At 38.8% G+C, this 21,130-nt stretch overlaps 2 non-coding genes across 2 annotated transcripts; both read right to left on the bottom strand.

Moving 5' to 3' along the window:
• Positions 1 to 20,389: 20,389 nt before the first annotated feature.
• LOC134999412 (U1 spliceosomal RNA) lies at positions 20,390 to 20,552 on the bottom strand. The gene has a single exon (XR_010201515.1). It is a non-coding gene; the product is annotated as a U1 spliceosomal RNA (small nuclear RNA).
• A 152-nt stretch (positions 20,553 to 20,704) lies between these two features.
• Positions 20,705 to 20,868, bottom strand: LOC134999855 (U1 spliceosomal RNA). Its single transcript, XR_010201923.1, has one exon. It is a non-coding gene; the product is annotated as a U1 spliceosomal RNA (small nuclear RNA).
• Between the last annotated feature and the right edge of the window lie 262 nt (positions 20,869 to 21,130).

The following is a 21,130-nucleotide window of genomic DNA, read 5'->3' as shown; positions in this document are numbered from 1 at the left end:
ACATTTCTGAATGAAAAAGCTATCCAAGGTTATAATACTTAAAATATCAACATGGTTAATCCGGGGGTAACATGAGTTGTAGTAGCTAACTAGTCATAAAACATTATTCAGCAAGTATGTAGAATCATCACAACTTAAAACAGGTTGAACACGATGGGCAATTTGCCTCTATTCAACCTCAAAAACTATGTTACTATATGTTACTATATTACTATGTTACTGTAGTATACAGAACACCACAATGCAATGAGCAGTGATAGTGAGCACTGATGAGGATACTAGAACTGACACTGAGCAGCAAGATGCAGCACTGGACTATTAGTAATGTACTGTAGTATGCTGAGCACAACAATGCAGCACAAGACAATGAGCAGTGATACTGAGCACTGATGAGGATACTACTGAGAACTGACACTGAGCAGGAGAGACACACTACTAGTATTACTGAGCAGCAATAAGTATCCACTGATACTGAGCACTGATATTGAGATTTCCACTGAGAGAACATAGCCACGTCCTCTCCGCTCTCTCTTCAATGCACGAGTAAAAATGGCGGCAACGCGCAGCTCTTTATATGGAATCCGAATCTCGCGAGAATCCGACAGCGGGATGATGACATTTTCCCTTGTTCAGGTTTTCCGAGTCAGGCGGGAACAACCGAGCCTGCCTCGGACCAGTGTAAACCACGTGGAGTTCGTGGGGAATTCGGTTCTCGGAGAACCGAACCCGCTCCTCTCTACCTTATACCCATCAATTTTTTTTATTTTCAATCTAAGCCCCTGCAGTTTTCTGTAAGCATCTGCTTTGCTATGATGATCAACAAGTCACAAGGGCAAACACTCAGGGCTTGAGGCGTAGATCTTAGGACCAGCTGCTACAAGCATGGCAGAGGTGTCACTATCACTGGTGACACCCAGAGAGGTGGCGAGGGAGATTGTAATGCAGTGCGCGCAGATAAGCAGCGCAATGGTAAAAAGGAGGCATGGTTTCATAGGTAGGGGCGTGGCCTGGTGGCCTGAATCTACATTTTGTTGCTCCGGGTGTCCCGGGGGTTGGGGGCTGCACCGGGGACTAGTGTGTGAGCGGTGCTGGCTCCTGCACAGTGACATGGCATGGCCACTAGAGATGTGCACCGGAAATTTTTCGGGTTTTGTGTTTTGGTTTTGGGTTCGGTTCCGCGGCCGTGTTTTGGGTTCGAACGCGTTTTGGCTAAACCTCACCGAATTTTTTTTGTCGGATTCGGGTGTGTTTTGGATTCGGGTGTTTTTTTCAAAAAACCCTAAAAAACAGCTTAAATCATAGAATTTGGGAGTCATTTTGATCCCAAAGTATTATTAACCTCAATAACCATAATTTCCACTAATTTTCAGTCTATTCTTAACACCTCACACCTCACAATATTATTTTTAGTCCTAAAATTTGCACCGAGGTCGCTGGATGACTAAGCTCAGTGACCCAAGTGGCCGACACAAACACCTGGCCCATCTAGGAGTGGCACTGCAGTGTCACGCATGATGGCCCTTCCAAAAAACACTCCCCAAACAGCACATGACGCAAAGAAAAAAAGAGGCGCAATGAGGTAGCTGTGTGACTAAGCTCAGCGACCCAAGTGGCCGACACAAACACCTGGCCCATCTAGGAGTGGCACTGCAGTGTCACGCAGGATGGCCCTTCCAAAAAACACTCCCCAAACAGCACATGACGCAAAGAAAAAAAGAGGCGCAATGAGGTAGCTGTGTGACTAAGCTCAGCGACCCAAGTGGCCGACACAAACACCTGGCCCATCTAGGAGTGGCACTGCAGTGTCACGCAGGACGGCCCTTCCAAAAACACTCCCCAAACAGCACATGACGCAAAGAAAAAAAGAGGCGCAATGAGGTAGCTGTGTGACTAAGCTCAGCGACCCAAGTGGCCGACACAAACACCTGGCCCATCTAGGAGTGGCACTGCAGTGTCACGCAGGATGGCCCTTCCAAAAAACACTCCCCAAACAGCACATGACGCAAAGAAAAAAAGAGGCGCAATGAGGTAGCTGTGTGACTAAGCTCAGCGACCCAAGTGGACGACACAAACACCTGGCCCATCTAGGAGTGTCACTGCAGTGTCACGCAGGATGGCCCTTCCAAAAAACACTCCCCAAACAGCACATGACGCAAAGAAAAAAAGAGGCGCAATGAGGTAGCTGTGTGACTAAGCTCAGCGACCCAAGTGGCCGACACAAACACCTGGCCCATCTAGGAGTGGCACTGCAGTGTCACGCAGGATGGCCCTTCCAAAAAACACTCCCCAAACAGCACATGACGCAAAGAAAAATAAAAGAAAAAAGAGGTGCAAGGTGGAATTGCCTTGGGCCCTCCCACCCACCCTTATGTTGTATAAACAGGACATGCACACTTTAACCAACCCATCATTTCAGTGACAGGGTCTGCCACACGACTGTGACTGAAATGACGGGTTGGTTTGGACCCCCACCAAAAAAGAAGCAATAAATCTCTCCTTGCACAAACTGGCTCTATAGAGGCAAGATGTCCACCTCATCATCATCCTCCGATTCATCACCGTGTACATCCCCCTCCTCACAGATTATCATGTGCAGCAGAGTACTGTAATGGAAGCATGCTGGGTCCATAACCCAGAGGTAGGCAGATTGAAATTATCCTCTGCTATATGCATTTTTTTTGTTAATTAAAGTAATCCAAAACTGGGATTGATATTTTTGCTCTTTTTATTTTACTTAAAGTACAATAACTTTTACCTTTTTAATTTGTTTTAATAGTATATAGACAGTATTGTTTTCTTTCAAAAATCCACTTAATTTTCTTTACCCGATTATTAAAATGGTAATTGACAAAAACAAACTACATTGTCACCAGAAGAGCAATACAAAATGTACAAGTGATATATTAAAATCATCTTTCCAGCTTGAATTTCAATGATGCATTGGGGCAACGATTTTGTGAGAAACCTCTTCACCCTTAAATAAAGATTTTCTTAATTCCTTACCTGTGTGCTAATTAGATATCACCTTGTTTTCACATTAAACAGACTTCCACATGAGAAAGCAGCAAGGATGCAGTGGCTTTAATGTTTCCTGGTGTCAACCTGTATTATTTCAGTAGATATTGAAATGAGGATGCATCTTGCTGCCTTTCCAATGAAGCACGTTTAATTTAGTAATAGGTGAAAAACCATCCCTACAAAGGTGTTAATCAGATACTTGGCTTTGTGGACACTTTTCAGAGAACAAATTTGTTAGCATAAAAATAAAGCCAGAAAATGAAGAGCTGTTTAATCACTCAGTTGGATTTTTCTGCCAGCATATTTCTTTTTCTCTGCAACCCACTTCTAAATTGTGCTTCCTAGCTATTTTTTATAAAATCACTTAATCAAATCTAACTCTGATTACATCAGAGTAGGCCAGGTACCCTAAACCATAACAGGGGTTTTTGAAATTTTGACTTGTCTACTTAAAGATCACCAAAATCTGATAACAAGGTCAATTACGTCCCTGGGTGGAATTGAACCCCCAACCTTTTGGTTAATAGCCGTACACACTAACTGATTGCGCCACAGAGACACTTTGCAAAAGTACATACTGACAAAGGCTAATAAGCATTCATCTGGAACGTTTCCTAGTAAAACTTTAAATAGTCAATAATCTGGAGAGTTTTTGTAAGATGTTTCTTCCATCAACCAATGAAGAAACACATTGGTACTTTCCCATGATGAGTGAGTGCTTCAGGAACTCTTGCAATTACATGTGCAGCAGAGTACTGTAATGGAAGCATGCTGGGTCCATAGCCCAGAGGTAGGCAGATTGAAACTATCCTCTGCTATATGCTTTTTTTTTTGTTAATTAAAGTAAACCAAAACTGGGATTGATATTTTTGCTCTTTTATTTTTACTTAAAGTACAATAACTTTTACCATTTTAATTTGTTTTAATAGTATATTGACAGTATTGTTTTCTTTCAAAAATCCACTTAATTTTCTTTACCCGATTATTAAAATGGTAATTGACAAAAACAAACTACATTGTCACCAGAAGAGCAATACAAAATGTACAAGTGATATATTAAAATCATCTTTCCAGCTTGAATTTCAATGATGCATTGGGGCAACGATTTTGTGAGAAACATCTTCACCCTTAAGTAAAGATTTTCTTAATTCCTTACCTGTGTGCTAATTAGAAATCACCTTGTTTTCACATTAAACAGACTTCCACATGAGAAAGCAGCAAGGATGCAGTGGCGTTAATGTTTCCAGGTGTCAACCTGTATTATTTCAGTAGATATTGAAATGAGGATGCATCTTGCTACCTTTCCAATGAAGCAAGTTTAATTTAGTAATAGGTTAAAAACCATCCCTACAAAGGTGTTAATCAGAAACTTGGCTTTGTGGACACTTTTCAGAGAACAAATTTGTTAGCATAAAAATAAAGCCAGAAAATGAAGAGCTGTTTAATCACTCAATTGGATTTTTTTGCCAGCATATTTCTTTTTCTCTGCAACCCACTGCTAAATTGTGCTTCCTAGCTGTTTTTATAAAATCACTGAATCAAATCTAACTCTGATTACATCAGAGAAGGCCAGGTACCCTACACCATAAGAGAGGGTTTGAAATTTTGACTTGTCTACTTAAATATCACCAAAATCTGATCACAAGGTCAATTACGTCCCTGGGTCGGATTGAACCACCAACTTTTTGGTTAATAGCCGTACACACTAACTGATTGCGCTACAGCGACACTTTGCAAAAGTACATACTGACAAAGGCTAATAAGCATTCATCTAGAACGTTTCCTAGAAAAACTTTAAATAGTCAATAATCTGGAGAGTTTTTGTAAGATGTTTCTTCCATCAACCAATGAAGAAACACATTGGTACTTTCCCATGATGAGTGAGTGCTTCAGGATCTCTTGCACTTACATGTGCAGCAGAGTACTGTAATGGAAGCATGCTGGGTCCATAACCCAGAGGTAGGCAGATTGAAATTATCCTCTGCTATATGCATTTTTTTTGTTAATTAAAGTAATCCAAAACTGGGATTGATATTTTTGCTCTTTTTATTTTACTTAAAGTACAATAACTTTTACCTTTTTAATTTGTTTTAATAGTATATAGACAGTATTGTTTTCTTTCAAAAATCCACTTAATTTTCTTTACCCGATTATTAAAATGGTAATTGACAAAAACAAACTACATTGTCACCAGAAGAGCAATACAAAATGTACAAGTGATATATTAAAATCATCTTTCCAGCTTGAATTTCAATGATGCATTGGGGCAACGATTTTGTGAGAAACCTCTTCACCCTTAAATAAAGATTTTCTTAATTCCTTACCTGTGTGCTAATTAGATATCACCTTGTTTTCACATTAAACAGACTTCCACATGAGAAAGCAGCAAGGATGCAGTGGCTTTAATGTTTCCTGGTGTCAACCTATATTATTTCAGTAGATATTGAAATGAGGATGCATCTTGCTGCCTTTCCAATGAAGCACGTTTAATTTAGTAATAGGTGAAAAACCATCCCTACAAAGGTGTTAATCAGATACTTGGCTTTGTGGACACTTTTCAGAGAACAAATTTGTTAGCATAAAAATAAAGCCAGAAAATGAAGAGCTGTTTAATCACTCAGTTGGATTTTTCTGCCAGCATATTTCTTTTTCTCTGCAACCCACTTCTAAATTGTGCTTCCTAGCTATTTTTTATAAAATCACTTAATCAAATCTAACTCTGATTACATCAGAGTAGGCCAGGTACCCTACACCATAAGAGGGGGTTTGAAATTTTGACTTGTCTACTTAAAGATCACCAAAATCTGATAACAAGGTCAATTACATCCCTGGGTGGGATTGAACCACCAACCCTTTGGTTAATAACCAAACACACTAACCGATTGCGCCACAGAGACTCTTTGCAAAAGTCCATACTGACAAAGGCTAATAAGCATTCATCTAGAACGTTTCCTAGAAAAACTTTAAAAAGTCAATAATCTGGAGAGTTTTTGTAAGATGTTTCTTCCATCAACCAACGAAGAAACACATTGATACTTTCCCATGATGAGTGAGTGCTTCAGGATCTCTTGCACTTACATGTGCAGCAGAGTACTGTAATGAAAGCATGCTGGGTCCATAACCCAGAGGTAGGCAGATTGAAACTATCCTCTGCTATATGCATTTTTTTTTTTGTTAATTAAAGTAATCCAAAACTGGGATTGATATTTTTGCTCTTTTATTTTTACTTAAAGTACAATAACTTTTACCATTTTAATTTGTTTTAATAGTATATTGACAGTATTGTTTTCTTTCAAAAATCCACTTAATTTTCTTTACCCGATTATTAAAATGGTAATTGACAAAAACAAACTACATTGTCACCAGAAGAGCAATACAAAATGTACAAGTGATATATTAAAATCATCTTTCCAGCTTGAATTTCAATGATGCATTGGGGCAACGATTTTGTGAGAAACATCTTCACCCTTAAATAAAGATTTTCTTAATTCCTTACCTGTGTGCTAATTAGATATCACCTTGTTTTCACATTAAACAGACTTCCACATGAGAAAGCAGCAAGGATGCAGTGGCTTTAATGTTTCCTGGTGTCAACCTATATTATTTCAGTAGATATTGAAATGAGGATGCATCTTGCTGCCTTTCCAATGAAGCACGTTTAATTTAGTAATAGGTGAAAAACCATCCCTACAAAGATGTTAATCCGATACTTGGCTTTGTGGACACTTTTCAGAGAACAAATTAGTTAGCATAAAAATAAAGACAGAAAATGAAGAGCTGTTTAATCACTCAATTGGATTTTTCTGCCAGCATATTTCATTTTCTCTGCAACCCACTGCTAAATTGTGCTTCCTAGCTGTTTTTTGATAAAATCACTTAAACAAATCTAACTCTGATTACATCAGAGTAGGCCAGGTACCCTACACCATAAGAGGGGGTTTGAAATTTTGACTTGTCTACTTAAAGATCACCAAAATCTGATGACAAGGTCAATTACATACCTTGGTGGGATTGAACCACCAACCCTTTGGTTAATAACCAAACACACTAACCGATTGCACCACAGAGACACTTTGCAAAAGTACATACTGACAAAGGCTAATAAGCATTCATCTAGAACGTTTCCTAGAAAACTTTAAAAAGTCAATAATCTGGAGAGTTTTTGTAAGATGTTTCTTCCATCAACCAATGAAGAAACGCATTGGTACTTTCCCATGATGAGTGAGTGCTTCAGGATCTCTTGCACTTACATGTGCAGCAGAGTACTGCAATGGAAGCATGCTGGGCCCATAACCCAGAGGTAAGCAGATTGAAACTATCCTCTGCTATATGCATTTTTTTTGTTAATTAAAGTAATCCAAAACTGGGATTGATATTTTTGCTCTTTTATTTTTACTTAAAGTACAATAACTTTTACCATTTTAATTTGTTTTAGTAGTATATTGACAGTATTGTTTTCTTTCAAAAATCCACTTAATTTTCTTTACCCTATTATTAAAATGGTAATTGACAAAAACAAACTACATTGTCACCAGAAGAGCAATACAAAATGTACAAGTGATATATTAAAATCATCTTTCCAGCTTGAATTTCAATGATGCATTGGGGCAACGATTTTGTGAGAAACATCTTCACCCTTAAATAAAGATTTTCTTAATTCCTTACCTGTGTGCTAATTAGATATCACCTTGTTTTCACATTAAACAGACTTCCACATGAGAAAGCAGCAAGGATGCAGTGGCGTTAATGTTTCCTGGTGTCAACCTGTATTATTTCAGTAGATATTGAAATGAGGATGCATCTTGCTGCCTTTCCAATGAAGCAAGTTTAATTTAGTAATAGGTGAAAAACCATCCCTACAAAGATGTTAATCAGATACTTGGCTTTGTGGACACTTTTCAGAGAACAAATTTGTTAGCATAAAAATAAAGCCAGAAAATGAAGAGCTGTTTAATCACTCAATTGGATTTTTTTGCCTGCATATTTCTTTTTCTCTGCAACCCACTGCTAAATTGTGCTTCCTAGCTGTTTTTATAAAATCACTGAATCAAATCTAACTCTGATTACATCAGAGAAGGCCAGGTACCCTACACCATAACAGGGGTTTTTGAAATTTTGACTTGTCTACTTAAAGATCACCAAAATCTGATAACAAGGTCAATTACGTCCCTGGGTGGAATTGAACCCCCAACCTTTTGGTTAATAGCCGTACACACTAACTGATTGCGCCACAGAGACACTTTGCAAAAGTACATACTGAAAAAGGCTAATAAGCATTCATCTGGAATGTTTCCTAGAAAAACTTTAAATAGTCAATAATCTGGAGAGTTTTTGTAAGATGTTTCTTCCATCAACCAATGAAGAAACACATTGGTACTTTCCCATGATGAGTGAGTGCTTCAGGAACTCTTGCAATTACATGTGCAGCAGAGTACTGTAATGGAAGCATGCTGGGTCCATAGCCCAGAGGTAGGCAGATTGAAACTATCCTCTGCTATATGCTTTTTTTTTTGTTAATTAAAGTAATCCAAAACTGGGATTGATATTTTTGCTCTTTTATTTTTACTTAAAGTACAATAACTTTTACCATTTTAATTTGTTTTCATAGTATATTGACAGTATTGTTTTCTTTCAAAAATCCACTTAATTTTCTTTACCCGATTATTAAAATGGTAATTGACAAAAACAAACTACATTGTCACCAGAAGAGCAATACAAAATGTACAAGTGATATATTAAAATCATCTTTCCAGCTTGAATTTCAATGATGCATTGGGGCAACGATTTTGTGAGAAACATCTTCACCCTTAAATAAAGATTTTCTTAATTCCTTACCTGTGTGCTAATTAGAAATCACCTTGTTTTCACATTAAACAGACTTCCACATGAGAAAGCAGCAAGGATGCAGTGGCGTTAATGTTTCCTGGTGTCAACCTGTATTATTTCAGTAGATATTGAAATGAGGATGCATCTTGCTACCTTTCCAATGAAGCAAGTTTAATTTAGTAATATGTTAAAAACCATCCCTACAAAGGTGTTAATCAGAAACTTGGCTTTGTGGACACTTTTCAGAGAACAAATTTGTTAGCATAAAAATAAAGCCAGAAAATGAAGAGCTGTTTAATCACTCAATTGGATTTTTTTTGCCAGCATATTTCTTTTTCTCTGCAACCCACTGCTAAATTGTGCTTCCTAGCTGTTTTTATAAAATCACTGAATCAAATCTAACTCTGATTACATCAGAGAAGGCCAGGTACCCTACACCATAAGAGAGGGTTTGAAATTTTGACTTGTCTACTTAAATATCACCAAAATCTGATCACAAGGTCAATTACGTCCCTGGGTCGGATTGAACCACCAACTTTTTGGTTAATAGCCGTACACACTAACTGATTGCGCTACAGCGACACTTTGCAAAAGTACATACTGACAAAGGCTAATAAGCATTCATCTAGAACGTTTCCTAGAAAAACTTTAAATAGTCAATAATCTGGAGAGTTTTTGTAAGATGTTTCTTCCATCAACCAATGAAGAAACACATTGGTACTTTCCCATGATGAGTGAGTGCTTCAGGATCTCTTGCACTTACATGTGCAGCAGAGTACTGTAATGGAAGCATGCTGGGTCCATAACCCAGAGGTAGGCAGATTGAAATTATCCTCTGCTATATGCATTTTTTTTGTTAATTAAAGTAATCCAAAACTGGGATTGATATTTTTGCTCTTTTTATTTTACTTAAAGTACAATAACTTTTACCTTTTTAATTTGTTTTAATAGTATATAGACAGTATTGTTTTCTTTCAAAAATCCACTTAATTTTCTTTACCCGATTATTAAAATGGTAATTGACAAAAACAAACTACATTGTCACCAGAAGAGCAATACAAAATGTACAAGTGATATATTAAAATCATCTTTCCAGCTTGAATTTCAATGATGCATTGGGGCAACGATTTTGTGAGAAACCTCTTCACCCTTAAATAAAGATTTTCTTAATTCCTTACCTGTGTGCTAATTAGATATCACCTTGTTTTCACATTAAACAGACTTCCACATGAGAAAGCAGCAAGGATGCAGTGGCTTTAATGTTTCCTGGTGTCAACCTATATTATTTCAGTAGATATTGAAATGAGGATGCATCTTGCTGCCTTTCCAATGAAGCACGTTTAATTTAGTAATAGGTGAAAAACCATCCCTACAAAGGTGTTAATCAGATACTTGGCTTTGTGGACACTTTTCAGAGAACAAATTTGTTAGCATAAAAATAAAGCCAGAAAATGAAGAGCTGTTTAATCACTCAGTTGGATTTTTCTGCCAGCATATTTCTTTTTCTCTGCAACCCACTTCTAAATTGTGCTTCCTAGCTATTTTTTATAAAATCACTTAATCAAATCTAACTCTGATTACATCAGAGTAGGCCAGGTACCCTACACCATAAGAGGGGGTTTGAAATTTTGACTTGTCTACTTAAAGATCACCAAAATCTGATAACAAGGTCAATTACATCCCTGGGTGGGATTGAACCACCAACCCTTTGGTTAATAACCAAACACACTAACCGATTGCGCCACAGAGACTCTTTGCAAAAGTCCATACTGACAAAGGCTAATAAGCATTCATCTAGAACGTTTCCTAGAAAAACTTTAAAAAGTCAATAATCTGGAGAGTTTTTGTAAGATGTTTCTTCCATCAACCAACGAAGAAACACATTGATACTTTCCCATGATGAGTGAGTGCTTCAGGATCTCTTGCACTTACATGTGCAGCAGAGTACTGTAATGAAAGCATGCTGGGTCCATAACCCAGAGGTAGGCAGATTGAAACTATCCTCTGCTATATGCATTTTTTTTTTTGTTAATTAAAGTAATCCAAAACTGGGATTGATATTTTTGCTCTTTTATTTTTACTTAAAGTACAATAACTTTTACCATTTTAATTTGTTTTAATAGTATATTGACAGTATTGTTTTCTTTCAAAAATCCACTTAATTTTCTTTACCCGATTATTAAAATGGTAATTGACAAAAACAAACTACATTGTCACCAGAAGAGCAATACAAAATGTACAAGTGATATATTAAAATCATCTTTCCAGCTTGAATTTCAATGATGCATTGGGGCAACGATTTTGTGAGAAACATCTTCACCCTTAAATAAAGATTTTCTTAATTCCTTACCTGTGTGCTAATTAGATATCACCTTGTTTTCACATTAAACAGAATTCCACATGAGAAAGCAGCAAGGATGCAGTGGCGTTAATGTTTCCTGGTGTCAACCTGTATTATTTCAGTAGATATTGAAATGAGGATGCATCTTGCTGCCTTTCCAATGAAGCAAGTTTAATTTAGTAATAGGTGAAAAACCATCCCTACAAAGATGTTAATCCGATACTTGGCTTTGTGGACACTTTTCAGAGAACAAATTAGTTAGCATAAAAATAAAGACAGAAAATGAAGAGCTGTTTAATCACTCAATTGGATTTTTCTGCCAGCATATTTCATTTTCTCTGCAACCCACTGCTAAATTGTGCTTCCTAGCTGTTTTTTGATAAAATCACTTAAACAAATCTAACTCTGATTACATCAGAGTAGGCCAGGTACCCTACACCATAAGAGGGGGTTTGAAATTTTGACTTGTCTACTTAAAGATCACCAAAATCTGATGACAAGGTCAATTACATACCTTGGTGGGATTGAACCACCAACCCTTTGGTTAATAACCAAACACACTAACCGATTGCACCACAGAGACACTTTGCAAAAGTACATACTGACAAAGGCTAATAAGCATTCATCTAGAACGTTTCCTAGAAAACTTTAAAAAGTCAATAATCTGGAGAGTTTTTGTAAGATGTTTCTTCCATCAACCAATGAAGAAACGCATTGGTACTTTCCCATGATGAGTGAGTGCTTCAGGATCTCTTGCACTTACATGTGCAGCAGAGTACTGCAATGGAAGCATGCTGGGCCCATAACCCAGAGGTAAGCAGATTGAAACTATCCTCTGCTATATGCATTTTTTTTGTTAATTAAAGTAATCCAAAACTGGGATTGATATTTTTGCTCTTTTATTTTTACTTAAAGTACAATAACTTTTACCATTTTAATTTGTTTTAGTAGTATATTGACAGTATTGTTTTCTTTCAAAAATCCACTTAATTTTCTTTACCCTATTATTAAAATGGTAATTGACAAAAACAAACTACATTGTCACCAGAAGAGCAATACAAAATGTACAAGTGATATATTAAAATCATCTTTCCAGCTTGAATTTCAATGATGCATTGGGGCAACGATTTTGTGAGAAACATCTTCACCCTTAAATAAAGATTTTCTTAATTCCTTACCTGTGTGCTAATTAGATATCACCTTGTTTTCACATTAAACAGACTTCCACATGAGAAAGCAGCAAGGATGCAGTGGCGTTAATGTTTCCTGGTGTCAACCTGTATTATTTCAGTAGATATTGAAATGAGGATGCATCTTGCTGCCTTTCCAATGAAGCAAGTTTAATTTAGTAATAGGTGAAAAACCATCCCTACAAAGATGTTAATCAGATACTTGGCTTTGTGGACACTTTTCAGAGAACAAATTTGTTAGCATAAAAATAAAGCCAGAAAATGAAGAGCTGTTTAATCACTCAATTGGATTTTTTTGCCTGCATATTTCTTTTTCTCTGCAACCCACTGCTAAATTGTGCTTCCTAGCTGTTTTTATAAAATCACTGAATCAAATCTAACTCTGATTACATCAGAGAAGGCCAGGTACCCTACACCATAACAGGGGTTTTTGAAATTTTGACTTGTCTACTTAAAGATCACCAAAATCTGATAACAAGGTCAATTACGTCCCTGGGTGGAATTGAACCCCCAACCTTTTGGTTAATAGCCGTACACACTAACTGATTGCGCCACAGAGACACTTTGCAAAAGTACATACTGAAAAAGGCTAATAAGCATTCATCTGGAATGTTTCCTAGAAAAACTTTAAATAGTCAATAATCTGGAGAGTTTTTGTAAGATGTTTCTTCCATCAACCAATGAAGAAACACATTGGTACTTTCCCATGATGAGTGAGTGCTTCAGGAACTCTTGCAATTACATGTGCAGCAGAGTACTGTAATGGAAGCATGCTGGGTCCATAGCCCAGAGGTAGGCAGATTGAAACTATCCTCTGCTATATGCTTTTTTTTTGTTAATTAAAGTAATCCAAAACTGGGATTGATATTTTTGCTCTTTTATTTTTACTTAAAGTACAATAACTTTTACCATTTTAATTTGTTTTCATAGTATATTGACAGTATTGTTTTCTTTCAAAAATCCACTTAATTTTCTTTACCCGATTATTAAAATGGTAATTGACAAAAACAAACTACATTGTCACCAGAAGAGCAATACAAAATGTACAAGTGATATATTAAAATCATCTTTCCAGCTTGAATTTCAATGATGCATTGGGGCAACGATTTTGTGAGAAACATCTTCACCCTTAAATAAAGATTTTCTTAATTCCTTACCTGTGTGCTAATTAGAAATCACCTTGTTTTCACATTAAACAGACTTCCACATGAGAAAGCAGCAAGGATGCAGTGGCGTTAATGTTTCCTGGTGTCAACCTGTATTATTTCAGTAGATATTGAAATGAGGATGCATCTTGCTACCTTTCCAATGAAGCAAGTTTAATTTAGTAATATGTTAAAAACCATCCCTACAAAGGTGTTAATCAGAAACTTGGCTTTGTGGACACTTTTCAGAGAACAAATTTGTTAGCATAAAAATAAAGCCAGAAAATGAAGAGCTGTTTAATCACTCAATTGGATTTTTTTTGCCAGCATATTTCTTTTTCTCTGCAACCCACTGCTAAATTGTGCTTCCTAGCTGTTTTTATAAAATCACTGAATCAAATCTAACTCTGATTACATCAGAGAAGGCCAGGTACCCTACACCATAACAGGGGTTTTTGAAATTTTGACTTGTCTACATAAAGATCACCAAAATCTGATAACAAGGTCAATTACGTCCCTGGGTGGGATTGAACCACAAACCTTTTGGTTAATAGCCGTACACACTAACTGATTGCGCCACAGAGACACTTTGCAAAAGTCCATACTGACAAAGGCTAATAAGCATTCATCTAGAACGTTTCCTATAAAAACTTTAAATAGTCAATAATCTGGAGAGTTTTTGTAAGATGTTTCTTCCATCAACCAATGAAGAAACACATTGGTACTTTCCCATGATGAGTGAGTGCTTCAGGATCTCTTGCACTTACATGTGCAGCAGAGTACTGTAATGGAAGCATGCTGGGTCCATAACCCAGAGGTAGGCAGATTGAAACTATCCTCTGCTATATGCATTTTTTGTTGTTAATTAAAGTAATCCAAAACTGGGATTGATATTTTTGCTCTTTTATTTTTACTTAAAGTACAATAACTTTTACCATTTTAATTTGTTTTAATAGTATATTGACAGTATTGTTTTCTCTAAAAAATCCACTTAATTTTCTTTACCCGATTATTAAAATGGTAATTGACAAAAACAAACTACATTGTCACCAGAAGAGCAATACAAAATGTTCAAGTGATATATTAAAATCATCTTTCCAGCTTGAATTTCAATGATGCATTGGGGCAACAATTTTGTGAGAAACATCTTCACCCTTAAATAAAGATTTTCTTAATTCCTTACCTGTGTGCTAATTAGATATCACCTTGTTTTCACATTAAACAGACTTCCACATGAGAAAGCAGCAAGGATGCAGTGGCTTTAATGTTTCCTGGTGTCAACCTGTATTATTTCAGTAGATATTGAAATGAGGATGCATCTTGCTGCCTTTCCAATGAAGCAAGTTTAATTTAGTAATAGGTGAAAAACCATCCCTACAAAGATGTTAATCAGATATTTGGCTTTGTGGACACTTTTCAGAGAACAAATTTGTTAGCATAAAAGTAAAGCTAGAAAATGAAGAGCTGTTTAATCACTCAATTGGATTTTTTTGCCAGCATATTTCTTTTTCTCTGCAAACCACTGCTAAATTGTGCTTCCTAGCTGTTTTTATAAAACCACTGAATCAAATCTAACTCTGATTACATCAGAGAAGGCCAGGTACCTTACACCATAACACGGGTTTTTGAAATTTTGACTTGTCTACTTAAAGATCACCAAAATCTGATAACAAGGTCAATTACGTCCCTGGGTGGGATTGAACCACCAACCTTTTGGTTAATAGCCGTACACACTAACTGATTGCGCCACAGCGACACTTTGCAAAAGTATGTACTGACAAAGGCTGATAAGCATTCATCTAGAACGTTTCCTAGAAAAACTTTAAATAGTCAATAATCTGGAGAGTTTTTGTAAGATGTTTCTTCCATCAACCAATGAAGAAACACATTGGTACTTTCCCATGATGAGTGAGTGCTTCAGGATCTCTTGCAATTACATGTGCAGCAGAGTACTGTAATGGAAGCATGCTGGTTCCATAGCCCAGAGGTAGGCAGATTGAAACTATCCTCTGCTATATGCATTTTTTTTGTTAATTAAAGTAATCCAAAACTGGGATTGATATTTTTGCTCTTTTATTTTTACTTAAAGTACAATAACTTTTACCATTTTAATTTGTTTTAATAGTATATTGACAGTATTGTTTTCTTTCAAAAATCCACTTAATTTTCTTTACCCGATTATTAAAATGGTAATTGACAAAAATAAACTGATGAGGATACTACTGCAGTCTTTGTTTCGTCTGTACCCGCTGAAAGAGCAGCAAAAGGTGGAGATCTTGATGGGACAGTTGAAAGGGCTTGCACTTAGAGAGGTTACTTCTTGGCCTACTGAAGAGAAGAAGACTGTGGACCAGATCCTCAACAGGCTTGCTACCAAATTTGACACAAGGACAGTGTCAGAACTTAAAATGCACTTCTTTGCTCGAAAGCAACAACCGGGAGAGTCACTACGGGGCTATGCCCTCAGCTTGCAGGAAGCACTCAGAGATGTTCAGCAAGCAGACCCTGAGGAAGTGCATGACAAAGAGAAAATGTTATTGGACCAGTTCACTGAAGGTGCAAGGGGCGAATTTGTAAAAACTCAGCTGCGACTATTGAGATTGCAGAAGCCTGGAAGCACATTCCTGGATTTTAAAGAGGCTGCGATTAAAGTTCTAGGCTCCAGTCTTACTTCAGGGGCTGTTCCACAAGAGTCTATTCCAGAGATGCCACGGTATCAAGAGAATTCTGATGCCCAGGAGTCAAGTTTTAAAGGAGCTACTTACCCACCTACAGTAAAAGGAGTGACAGTGCCATGTTCAAAGACATGCATATTTGACTCTTCTAGTGAGTTACGAGGTCATCTGGCTGAACTGACACGTGGTGTGACAGAGATGCGCAGAGACCTGCAGATTCTGAAGAGACAGCAGGCACTGCTCCATGAAGAAATGGAATGGTGCCAGGAGAGGAGACCACTGAACAGTTCCCAATGGGACCTACATAGAAACAGGGAGACACTTTTTTCCAACCACTTTGCCTCCCAAAGGCGACCCATTTTTCAAAGCTGTGAAGGAAGCGGACAAATTAAGAGAGAATTTGAGCAGCCAGATCATTTAAACTCCAAATTCATGTGGTTAACCCGTTATGTTAGCCAATGCCCGGTGGTTCAAGTTTGCATCAATGGAGTCTCAATGCCCGCTCTCTTAGACACTGGATCACAAGTGACCACAATACAAGCAACACAGTTTGAGCAGCATTGGACTGAGGAACAGATGTTTCCGTCAACTTCCACATTGATAAACCCGATTGCAAGCAATGGGCACTGCATCCCTTGCAAAGGATACTGGGAAGCTGAAATTCAAATCGGACGAACAGTGCTACCACAGCAAGGCTTCATCATCACCACTGCCCAAGATGATGGATTGCCTCCAGTGATAGTGGGCATGAATGTGTTGCGGAACTGCTGTGAGGAGCTCGTAGCAGCACTCCAAGGAGAGTTTCAAACTGACAAGCTCCAGGAGAAACAAGGCCTTCAACCTGGGATAGCCAAACAAAAGGGAAGAATGATAACAGAATTATCTGTAAGAGAGGAACATGAAAAAAATAAGGCTAGCCAAATAATGATAGAAATGCCCATCTCCAGTGTCCAGATTATCCGAAAGAATGCTTCAATGTTAGGCATGAATAATATAGCATCCAGTTCTAGAAACTGTGAGCAACCTATTCAAGGAACCAGTTTTGACCACCTGCAAGATAAAAGTCAGATGATAAGACACCTCAAAGCCTTACTGAAGACTGGGAAATACCTGACCAAGCGACAAAGGCAAGAATCCTTGCCAGAACTCCTGAAGTTGTTGAGACAGCGAGAAAGGCTGTTTGAAGAGAAAGGACAGTTGGTTCGATGTAGTGTGGATCCTAATACTCATTATAGGATCAGTCAACTTGTAATTCCAAGACAAAGTGCTTGTTATGTGCTTGAAGAATAACAAGTCAGGTCACCCTGGGTGCAAAAGGATGGAAACAAGCATCTGGAAAAAGTTCTTTTGGGTTGAAATGAGGGAAGACATCAAGAGATGGTGTCGAAACTGTCCAACCTGTTCTGTAAGAAGAACCTTGCTGCCTCTTTCTCTCCAGAATCCATTGTCCCAAACCAGCTGTGATACTGAATCCCAAGATGGAATGGAAGAGGCTCATAAAATGTATTTACAGCAGACTAAGGTGGTTTGTCACCGACAAGGAGGCAAGAAGACTAGGGCTTGCAAAACAGAAAACCACCATAGTCAGCTGCAGTTTTGTACAGCATGTCCCAAAGACAGTTTAGAAAGAGTTCAATACTCATCCATGGCAGGGGGGTTGAGGTTTCCTAGACAAACTTTTCAAGACCATATACTGTCCAGATTTCAACCGATTGCTCCAGGAGCATGTGTTAATGTACTATAGCACAAAAGGAATTATACCTATCAGATACTGATGTTAAAAATGTTGATAAATGTTAATGTTTCAGACATAAACTGTGTTCACTAATGAATGTGACTGGATATAGTGAGAAGTTTATATAGGGATAAAACCAAAATGCGTGAGGACACGCATGTTTTGGGGGGGGGGCACGTGTGATATCCCATAACAACAAGGACATTTTTGACAACAGTGTAGTTGCCTGTGCCATTTTAAATAAAGTTTATTTAAAAGAAAATTGAACAGCAGTTTGAGAAGTCAGTTGGAGCCATGGTGAGGAAAGAGCTGGCGACGCCATTACGCAGAGATGAGCAGCTGAGAGAGGGGAGACAAATAAGCTGAAAATTGCATGAGAGAGTAAGCAGTAGTGCAAAATAGAGCAGTGGAAGTGCAGCAATTAACAAGTAAGAACGCCATGACACTCTCAGCCAAGAGAGTGCACAGCAAGTGTCAGAGACAGGAGAGTATAAAGCCTTTATACCAATGCTGACTGGCCTACATCTGAGGGGAAACTGCCTCAGAAACATCTATTGACTGGGTGAGATAAATCCATATTTATATTGAAACCTACTCCACTGCAAAGGACATTATCCTATATTTACTATACCTATGCAGCGATTTACATGGGAAGCAGCTCCAGTTTGTTTTAAACAATCATCTTTACTACACAGAGCTACAATATTTTGTTCACAGCTAAAGGAGACAATAGCTGCATATAACTATGTAACAACATAACCGGGCCCCAACGTGCACATAGAGACTCCCTGCTGTGACACCAATGTTATCTGGGACTTAAATATTGTCTGCATAAGTTGATTTCTATTACTAAGCAACATAGTATTAATCTCAGATTTAGTTATATTACCATTTGTGTAATGACTTAAAGTGTATATGGTGTCTGTGTTTAAGTTGCTTGAATCAAATCTTTCCCTTCCCTACTGTAATCAGTTCCTTTTCTGAGTTATGTGGTAAACCATTTATTCTTTCATACAAAGCCCTGCCTGCCTTTCTTTGTGTCTGGGGAAACCTTGCCTCTCTGCCAGGAATAGAGAAGAGCTGCTGCTGAAGGAGGAATAGTCCATCAAGGTATCCCTGACCTGTTCCACATAGTTTACACACTTGTTATACCGGGGTGTTACATTGTGTGTGACTGACCTTAGGAAGAAACCGGAGCCTCCGCTGCAGTGACCCAGCAACCAGGGCACGGGAGTATACAGCGCCGCTGGGAGTGATGAAGCTGCAGTAAAGATGTCTATTAGACCTAGCCTGCTGCAGCCCTTGTAGATTCTCATAAAAAAAGTTCTTCTTTTCTTGTCAAAATTAATAGCTAAGAATAGGCTGCTTGAGGCAGGCCCCTGTTAAGTGGCCTGCTACTGAAGGCAACAACTACAAACTGAGCTCCCTGTTTATGGAAGCGGGGTTATAGAGGAGAATGCGCTGAGCATATTGGGAACAGTCAAAAGCTTTGAGCCGGTTGGTGCCTCAGATCAAGATCCTACTCTACACCCCAATGTGAATCCTTGTGGAGTCCAGTGTACCCCACAGAAGAAATTAATGTGTCACACCCATTGGCAGCAACCTTAGAATAGCTGCTGACGGGCACAATTGAGAAAGGAAGGGGGGGGGGGACATTTGAATCCAGCACATAGATGCAATTCAAATATGTAATTTGAACCTTCCTATTTTAAAATATAATGGATGAACCTCACCCTGTGAGAACAATCTTCATGATATAGAGATCTCATATGCAAAATAAGTATGAGTTGGGATAGGGCTGGGAAGGGTGGCTGCTCGGGCAGCCCCTCCCCCGTCAAGTTAAGGAGATTCAACTGAGGAAGCACAAGGGAACTCTCGTCTGGGGACAACAACTGCAGGGAGACCACATCTTTTCAGATGAACATGGGAGGGCGGAAGGCTGCCTAATACTGAAGCACCATCAAATATCAAACCATATGCAATAACTAGTACAAGCATTCCTGGGGGAAGGTCTGCAGGAGACGAATTTGCATACAGTGATGTCATCCAAGCAGTGGGTCAAAGTTGGCTGGAACCCTCATCAACATATGAAAAGAGAAAAGGGTTATGCAGGGCATGGCGGCCTTTTGCGGCGCTTGGATGACCCCTAGTTCGCATTAAACACCTCCACCCTCCTTCGGTGTGGGGCTCATGTTGGCTATGCCCCAGCCCCTGAAGCATTGAAGCTGATTTCTTGCAGCAGCTGGGCACTGTAACAGCTCCAGAGCTGCTCTGTAAGGCAAATAAAAGGGTGTGGGCCCTGCAGCACTACCTATAGTTCGCATTGTGCGTTGGAAGGCACAAAGTAAGCAGACGGGAGAAGTCAGGATAGTGCGCAAGGGCATAGAAGGGAGCGGCTCAAGAAAAGAGAAGTGGAAACAGACAGCAAACTAGGCTGGAGAGAGACCTGAGACAAAGAGATCTGAATTATACGAGAGCCGACCAGGGGAAACACAAATTATGCAGTCAAGTTTCCCACATTTGGGGAAATCGCAGGGGCAGCACACCCAGAGTGCAATGGGTGAGCCTTGCCGTGGGAGAAGCACCTTCAAGATCATAGTATCTCACCTGGCAGGTAAGTAGGAGTTGGGCTAGAGCTGGGGAGGGTCGCTGCTCGGGCACCCCCCTGTCAAGTGAAGGAGATCCAACTGAGGCAGCACAATGGAACTCTCGAAAGAAGAACAAGGCTAGAGGAAGATCTGAGACAAAGAAATCTGACTTTTACCAGAGCTGACCAGCGGAAAACACAAACACAGTCCCCCACAACCACAAATAATGCAGGCGAGTTTCCCACATTTGGGGAAATCACAGGGGTCAGCATACCCAGAATGCAATGAATGAACCTCACCCTGGGTGAACAATCTTCATGACCATGGTGTCTCCTATGCAAAATAAGTATGATTTGGGATAGGGCTGGGGAGGGCCGCTGCTCAGGCACATCTCTGTCAAGTAAAGGAAATTCAACTGAGGCAGCACAAGGGAACTCTCATCTGGGGACAACAACTGCAGGGAGAACACATATTTTCAGATGAACATGGGAGGGCAGAAGGCTGCCTAATACTGAAGCACCCCCAAACAACAAACCAAATGCAACAACTAGTGCAAGCATTCCTGGGGGAAGGCCTGCAGCAGATGGATTTGCATATTGTGATGTTATCCAA

Source organism: Pseudophryne corroboree, unplaced genomic scaffold, assembly GCF_028390025.1.
Source record: "Pseudophryne corroboree isolate aPseCor3 unplaced genomic scaffold, aPseCor3.hap2 scaffold_150, whole genome shotgun sequence".
In the NCBI taxonomy this organism is placed as follows: domain Eukaryota; kingdom Metazoa; phylum Chordata; class Amphibia; order Anura; family Myobatrachidae; genus Pseudophryne; species Pseudophryne corroboree.
Note: the sequence above shows the minus strand (reverse complement) of the source record. Positions and strands in the feature narration are given on the sequence as shown.